Source organism: Phyllobates terribilis, unplaced genomic scaffold (assembly GCF_046119375.1).
Source record: "Phyllobates terribilis strain yellow unplaced genomic scaffold, ASM4611937v1 Scaffold_12__6_contigs__length_324123572, whole genome shotgun sequence".
NCBI lineage: Eukaryota > Metazoa > Chordata > Amphibia > Anura > Dendrobatidae > Phyllobates > Phyllobates terribilis.
Window position 1 is genome coordinate 47,688,441 of NW_027362772.1, and position 7,509 is coordinate 47,695,949.

Sequence of the window (7,509 nt, forward strand, 5' to 3'; positions counted from 1 at the left end):
CTAGTGATCCGTGCTTTAGATCAGTGGATAGTTTTTTTTCTGCTTTGGGTTTGTTGTACGATGATCCTGATCGTGTCTCATCTGCTGAGTCTGAATTGAGACGTTTGAGGCAGGGATCAGGTAATGTGGAAAAATATTGTTCTCTCGGTGGTCTGCCCAGGTGTGGTGGAACGATTCAGCTTTGAAAAGCTTGTTTCTTGCAGGGCTAGGTGAAAGGGTTAAGGATTTACTGATTGCTTATCCCACACCTGGAAATTGCAGGAGGCAATGCAATTAGCTATACGGGTGGACAGGAGACTGCGTGCAAGGGTTAATGAGAGCAAATCCTCTGCTATGTCAGCTCCGAGTCCTGAGAGGGTCTGTGCTGACAATGGAGAGCCGATGGAGATTGGGGCGATGGCACCCCGCTCTCAGGAAAAAGACCGCAGGCTTTCTGAAGGCTTGTGCTTCTATTGCGGAAATTCTGGTCATTTTATTAAGAACTGTGTGCTTTGTATGAAGAAAGAAAAAAAAATGGTAAGTCATGCACGTATTGCCTGTTTAAATTCTAAGGGAGTATTCCTATCTGCCACTACCACTGCTCAGGATGAATTAATTGAATTTCGGGTATTTGTGGATTGTGGTTCTACTCTGAATGTGATTGATGGGGGATTCTTGGAAAAACTTAGATTAGAACCTAAAACTTTGTCATCCCCTATTGCTGTGGTTTCTGTTGATGGCTCTCCCTTGAAGAGTGTTACTCATAAGGTCTGTGAATTTCCCCTCACTATTAATGGTATTCATGAAGAGAATTTGGATTTGGTGGTATTGGATAATTTGCCTTCTCCAGTAATATTGGGGTTACCCTGGTTAAAATTGCACAATCCTGTACTGGATTGGTCTACCAATGAAATTAAGTCCTGGAGCCCTAAGTGTTATGACAAGTGTTGTAACGGACGTATTGCTGCGGTGGAAAAAGGGGAATTACCTGTACCTATTCAGGATTTTTGGAGAGTTTTTTGTGAGGAGGAGTCACAAATTTTGCCTTCCCATAGAGACTATGATTGTACCATTGAATTTGTCCCTGGAGCGACTCTTCCTAAAAGTCGTTTATTTAATCTTACTATTCCTGAGAGAAAGGCTTTGGAGGAATACATACAGACGAGCTTGGCCGCCGGTCACATTAGGCCTTCCAAGTCTCCTGTGGCTGTTGGATTTTTTTTTGTAAAAAAAAAAGATGGCGGTTTACGTCCTTGTCTGGACTTTCGTGAGATTAATAAAATTACTGTACGCAATCCTTACCCACTGCCATTGATTCCTGATTTATTTAACCAGTTAGTGGGGGCCAAGTGGTTCTCTAAAATTGATCTCCGGGGGGCATACAATTTGTTGCGCATGAAGGAGGGTGATGAATGGAAGACTGCTTTTAACACTCCTGTGGGTCATTTTGAGAATCTGGTAATGCCTTTTGGTCTTACCAATGCTCCAGCATTTTTTCAGAATCTTATTAATGACATCCTTAGACCTTTGATCGGCAAAAATGTGGTTGTGTATTTGGATGACATTCTGATTTATTCGCCTGATCTGGAGTCTCATTGGCGGAGCGTACGTGAGGTATTACAGTTATTAATGGACAATTCGCTTTTTGCTAAGCTGGAGAAATGTGAGTTCGCTGTACAGAGAATTCGTTTTTTGGGCTACATTATCTCCAGTGAAGGTTTTGAGATGGACCCGGTTAAAGTTCAAGCTGTGCAGGAATGGCCTAGGCCTATTGGTTTGAAATCGATACAGAGGTTTTTGGGTTTCGCCAATTATTACAGAAAATTCATAAAAAATTTTTCTATTATTGTCAAACCGCTGACCGATCTCACCAGGAAAGGTGCTAATGTGGTTCAGTGGACTTCTGAGGCCATTGAAGCTTTTGTGTTTCTAAAGGAGAGGTTCACCTCTGCTCCCATCCTTATGCAGCCTGATGTGACTAAGCCGTTTTTGGTTGAGGTTGATGCTTCTTCGGTGGGGGTCGGTGCGGTGTTGTCTCAGGAAAACAAGGATGGAGTACATCCCTGTGCCTTTTTTTCAAAAAAATTTTCTGAGACTGAACTTAATTACGATATTGGTAATCGGGAATTGCTGGCGATTAAACTCGCATTTGAACACTGGCGTCACCTCTTGGAAGGTGCTGAATTTCCCATTCAGGTTTTCACTGATCATAAAAATCTGATCTATCTTGATGCTGCCAAGCACTTGAATGCCCGTTAGGCTAGGTGGGCACTTTTTTTCTCGCGGTTTAATTTTTCCGTTACTTACATCCCGGGTACCAAGAATGTTAAAGCGGATGCTTTGTCTCGCAGCTTTTCTCCCATGGTCGGTGTTGAGGAGGAAGAGGAGAGCATTTTACAAGAAGGTGTTGTGATTGCTGCTTTGGACTCCGTTTTGGAGGATAAGATTCTTAAAGCTCAGGAGAATGCCCCATCTAACACTCCCCATGGGAGGTTGTTTGTGCCTAGGACCTTTAGGAGAGATTTGTTTGTTGAGTGTCATGAGTCTCGGTTGGCAGGTCATCCAGGAATTTCTGAGACCAAGAGACTTGTGGGTCGCAGTTTTTGGTGGCCTGGATGGCAGAAGGAAATCATTAAGTGGGTGCGCCAATGTACTGTGTGTGCTAGATCCAAGTCTTCGCATGCTCCTGCTGCGGGGTTGCTTTGCCCTCTGGAGGTTCCTAGTGCACCTTGGACACATCTGGCTATGGACTTTATTACTGACCTTCCTCCCTCTGAAGGTTTCACGGTCATCTGGGTGGTCATGGACCGTTTTAGCAAGATGTGTCACTTGGTTCCCTTCATCAAACTGCCTTGCGCTAAGACACTCGCTAAGGCCTTTGTCAAGGAAATTGCCAGACTACATGGTGTTCCTACTGACATTGTTTCTGATAGGGGACCTCAGTTCTTGGCTCGTTTTTGGCGTGCCTTTTGTGACAGGTTGGGAGTTCATTTGTCGTTTTCATCCGGATATCATCCTGAGTCTAATGGCCAGACAGAAGGGAAGAACCAGGATGTTGAGCAGTTCTTGCGTTGTTTTGTGGCAGACAATCAAGAGGGGTGGTCTGAGTTTCTGCCACTTGCTGAATTTGCTCTTAACAACCATACATCCTCTTCTGCTGGGTGTTCGCCTTTTTTTTGTTGTTCTGGGAGACATTCGTCTTTTGGGTCATTCTCAAATTGGTTTCGGCTGTGCCTGAGGAGGAGAGTTTTTCCGGTGATTTGGAGAGAGTTTGGATGGATGTGCGTGGTAATCTTCAGGAGGCTAACAAAAAATCTAAGAGGTACTTTGATAGGAAACGGCAAGAGGTTTTGTTTGCTGTTGGTGACATGGTTTGGTTGTCCTCTAAGAATCTGCGATTGAGGATTCCTTCTAAAAAATTGGGTCCCAAGTTCGTAGGGCCCTTTAAGGTGCTTCAGATAGTTAACCAATCTGCTGTTAGGTTGGAGGTTCCTACGTCCTGGAAGATTAACCCGGTGTTTCATGTTTCTCTGTTGAAAAAAGCTGATGTGTCGGATGGTGACTCCTCTGCCACTGTTCCTCTGGTGGTGAAGGACGGGGAATATGAAATTTCCCACATCCTAAATTCTAGACGGTATAGAGGGAGTTTGCAGTATCTCGTTGCTTGGAAGGGTTTCGGACCTGAGGATAACTCATGGGTGAGGGCGGATGATGTTTCTGCTTCCAGACTTGTCAGAGCGTTTCACAGGAGGTTTCCTGGTAAGCCTGGGCCTAGTGGATCCGGAGGATCCTCTTAGAAGAGGGGGTACTGTTAGAACTCTCCTGTTAGGTTTTTTTTAGTTTGCTGGTCACATGACCATTTTTGCCTATTTAATCCGGCTCCGCCCTCCTGGCCTTGCTGGACTTCATTGTATTTACTACTCTTGAGCTAGCTTGGTGCTCTGTTGCCGTTCTCTGTTAGTTTTGCTAGGTCTTCTGACCTCTATGCTTTTTGTTGTGTGTTTGTCTTTGACTGCTACTATTTCTGCTAGGAGGTGTCCAACTTATCCCAGTCCCTAGTTCTTGTAGGGATCCCTCCCTCACATCTATAGGTCTTCGTACAGACTAGCCGAGGACTTTAGCGGGTCTGATCGCAGGATCAGGTTCCCCGTTACATCGTAGGGATCTAGTTTAGTTCTATTGTAGGGACAGATCTCCTGTCTTTCCTTAGTCCCTGTAGCAGATCATAACACATGGCAGCAAAGAACCCGACTAAGTGGGCCAATCTCCAGGATCCAGAAACAGTGTCTGCGGGTGACACCACTGCTTCTTCCTCCGCTGTTATACATGTACGCCAATCCCCTGTCCATGGCGCATGCGAAGATACCTCCCACCCTGCAACTGTCATTGCATTCTCTCAACTAGCACCATCAGCAACTATGTCCTTGTCCCAGTGCAGCGTTCAGTTGTCCCTACCCCAGTCCTTGGAACACAAGCGCAAATACGCAGCCAACGGCTCACAGGCCAGACTACTAAATTCACACATTTCGAGAATGCCTACGCTCAAAATGTTGCCTTTTAGGCTCGTGGAGATGGAAGACTTCCGCAACCTGATGGCGGCGGCCGTCCCAAAGCAGTCAGTCCCTAGCCGCCACTATTTCTCCCGGTGTGCCATATCCGCATTACACGAGCACGTGTCCCACAATCATTAGCCGTGCCCTCAACAATGCAGTTACTGGGAAAGTCCACCAAACCACGGAAATGTGGACAAGTGCTTGTGGGCAAGGACGTTACATCTCACTGATGGCACACTGGGTTCATATAGTGGAAGCCAGGACCCAGTCGGACCTTGGGACCGAACACCTCCTCCTGACGACGAGGATTACTGGACCTGGGTCAATCAGGGTTGCCCCCACAGTCTACAGCTCCTGCACTGCAGCACTGCCTCGGCCAAGTGGCAACAGGCTGTGCTGTAGTTAATATGCTTAGGTGACAAACTGCACACCACTGAAAAGTTGTGGACAGCTCTGAAAGAGCAGGCAGATATGTGGCTCACACTGCTGAACCTCCAGCCAGGCTTGGTTGTGTGTGACAATGGCCGGAACCTGGTAGCGGCTCTGAAGCGAGGAAAGCTCACACATGTATCATGCCTGGCCCATGTGCTTAACCTCACAGTTCAGTTTTCTCAAAACCTACCCAGATCTGCAGGATCTGCTTGTAAAAGTATGCCGCGTGTGTGTTCATTTTAGAAAATCAGCTACAGCTTCCGTCGCCCTTGCAGTGCTTTAGCAGCATTTGCAGCTTCCAGCTTACTGACTGATGTACATAGTCCCCACCAATTGGAACTCTACATTGCAGATGTTGGGAAGGATTTGTGAGCAGAAGAGGGCAGTTGTTGATTACAAGCATCAACAAGGCCGTCGGTATTCAGGTCAGACTCCACACATAAGACCTCAGGGGTGGACATGGATGTCAGACATATGTACCATCCTCCAAAACTTTGAGGACTCCAGCAAGATGGTGAGGGGTGATGATGCCATAATTAGCGTCACCATCCTGCTTCTCTGTCTTCTGAAATGCTCTCTGCTCACAATTAAAGAGGATGCATTGCAGGCAGAGCACGATGAGATGGAGCAAGGAACCATACAGGGTGATTCCACAAAGCCCAGCCTCATCTCATCCCACCGTGGATTGGGTGACAATGAGGAAGAGGAGGAGGAACCGGAGCTAGTGGTATTACCTGCATAACTGTCATATCGTCTGTTCAGCATGGATGGCCTGAGTACAGGGAGCAGGAGGAGGAGGAAGATGAGGAGGAGACCATGTTTAGTCATCCTCTTGGTGAGGACACGGAAGATTTGCCTATTAGCAGTCTACCAAACATGGCTGTTTATGTTACGCTGCCTTTCCCGTGACCCTCGCGTTGTTCAAATTTTGGTCACCAGTCATTACAGGTTGGTGACACTTCTAGACCCAAGCTACAAGGATAACTTTATGTCTCTTATTCCCAAGGCGAACACGCCTAATAAAGTGGGGCAGTACCAGAAGGCCTTTGTTGCGGAATTATTAAAAAAATTTCTAACTGAAAACACTGGCGGCAGAGGTCACAGTTCATTGGACAACCAAGGAGTATAGGCGAGAGAGACATAAATCCAATCAAGCAGAGGCCAAGGAACACTGTCAAAGTTCTGGGACAGTTTTCTCAGATCCTCCCATCACACAGGCCCTGAGGTGGGGGGTACTCTAACAAGGAGGGAAAAGTTTCAGAATATGCTGAGGGAGTACCTTGCCGACCGTACCAACGTCCTCCATGACCTCCGTGATTCCTTTTTGCCTTATAAAAATTGGGTATCCAAGCTGGACATGTGGCATGAACTGACTCTCTGCGCCTTGGAGGTCCTGACCTGCCCTGCCGCTAGCGTTTTGTCAGAGCGGGTTTTTATTGCCGCTGGTGGAATTACAACTGATAAGCGCATCTGCCTGTCAACTGAAAATGCTGACAGGCTGACTCTTATAAAAATGAGCAAAGGCTGGCTTGGACCAGACTTCTCAACACCACCGAATGATAGCATCGTAACGTAAACTCAAATAAAGTGTCTTTTTTTGGGGAGGTCTAACTCTATTTTCATGCACCTCTGTCTTCACACCCAGACATGGGTATACGCTTACTGATTTTGTCTATTTGCTCTTGTCCTCCTCCTTCTCCTCATCCTCATCCTCCACCACCATATCAAGACCATACCTACCATATCACTATATCTAAGTCTCTTGCAAGGGGCATTAGAGTTCCTCCAAATTTTTAGCAGCTGTTGCACTCACTTCATAGGCAAACAGTATGGGAGACCCACTTCCTAATAATGGGAAGACTTTTTTTCAGAAGGACCTCTGACCTCTACGTCTCTTGCAAGGGGCATTGAAGTTCCTGCAAATTTTTGGCAGCCGTTGCAGTCACCGCATATGCAAGAACAGTATGGGAGACCCACTCCTTTCTAATGGGAACATGTCGTTACTGTGGCCCACCTCTATGTGACTTTAATTTGTTATTGGGGTTTTTCCTACATTTTGGCAGCCGTTGTACTCACTGCATACTCTATTACTTGATAGCAGAACTGATCCTTTATAGAAACATGTTGTTACTGTGGCCCAACTCTATGTGTCTTTAAATTGTTATTGGGGTTTTTGCTAAATTTTGGCAGCCATTGTACTCACTGCATACCCTATAACTGTATAGCAGACCCTTTCCTTTCTAATGGGAACATGTCATACTTGTTACTGTAGCCCAGCTCAATGTGTCTTTAAATTGTTATTGGGGTTTTTCCTAAATTTTGGCAGCCTTTGTACTCACTGCATACCCTATAACTGGATAGCAGAACCTCTTCCTTCTAGGAACATGTCATTACTGTGGCCCACCTCTATGTGTCTTTACATTTTTATTGGATTTTTTCTCAAATTTTGGCAGACCTTGCAGTCACAGCATGGGCATTACCACTATAAGAGACCCATTCCTTTATGATGGGAACATTTTTTTTACTGAGGCCCTCCTCTATGTCT